Below are 1235 nucleotides of genomic sequence, written 5' to 3' on the forward strand. Positions count from 1 at the left end.
TCTTCTAGTAACACCGAGGTATTCCGAGCCCTCCAACAAATGATGGAACGAATAGCCAGGCTAGAAGAATCCCGACCGCAAAACCCACCCGCTCGAGAAACCACCCACCATAACCGAGAACCCGTTGCCCGTCATATACCAAACCGAGAACATAGCCCCGAAATCCATAGTGGGGATGAGAGCGAGATAGGACCCCGGAGGAGGCAACGAGGGAGAGCGGTAGAAAACATAAGAGGCCGTAACCCGTACCCTAGACATGAAACCCCTAGAAACCGTGAGAGATTAGCCGAGGAAGGGACGGATTACGATGAACCCCCTCGAGCCTATAGACACCGAGATAGGATCGATGTTGAGGGTTCCGACTACGATGAGCCACCTAGGAGACGAGCCCCACCGAGGCCGAGAGTTAGAGCCCACCCTAGGCGAGAGGTCAACGATGACTTAGACGATCCTTATCTAGAACAGCCCCGTGGTTATCGCGGATCAACCGAGCTCAAGCTCAAGCCTCCCCTCTTCCTAGGTAAAGTAGATCCCGAGGCGTATCTCGATTGGGAGCGACGGATGGATAACATTTTCGAGTGTTATTCCTATTCGGAGCGTAAGAAGGTGCAATATGCTGCCGCCCAACTGGCCGAAAACGCCCTCACTTGGTGGGATCGTGAGGTTAATGAGCGTAGGCGAGGCCACTACGCTCAGGTCGAAACGTGGCGTGAGATGACAAATCTCATGCGAAAGCGTTTCGTACCCCCTCATTTCCATAGGGATCTTCAACGAAGGTATAGGCGTCTAGCGCAAGGAACTAGATCGGTTGACGAATATTACGAGGAGTTCGAACGTATTAGGAGCCGACTAGAGCTAGACGAGGACGAAGAAACGGTTATGGCACAGTTCATAGACGGACTGCAGGATAAGATCGGCCGCAAAGCGGAGCGCCATCCGTACCGAGACCTTCAGGATCTCGTACACCTAGCTGTACAAATCGAGCAACAAGAGAGACGTAAGTCTTCTAGGCTAGGAAAACCCCGGGCGTATACGCCAGGAACCTCTAGTACGCCATCCAAGCCGACACCTTTTAGGAGAGAGGTCCCCGAGAGCCGAACTATACCCAGTTACCGGGACAAAGGAAAGAGTCTAGAAACTCCTGACCCGAAACCCCAGCCCGAGCTTACCAAAGACACTCGAACACGCGAAATCATTTGCTATAAGTGTCGCGGGCGAGGCCATATGGCCAAGGA

This window comes from Tarenaya hassleriana, unplaced genomic scaffold (genome assembly GCF_000463585.1).
Source record: "Tarenaya hassleriana unplaced genomic scaffold, ASM46358v1 Cleome133, whole genome shotgun sequence".
NCBI lineage: Eukaryota > Viridiplantae > Streptophyta > Magnoliopsida > Brassicales > Cleomaceae > Tarenaya > Tarenaya hassleriana.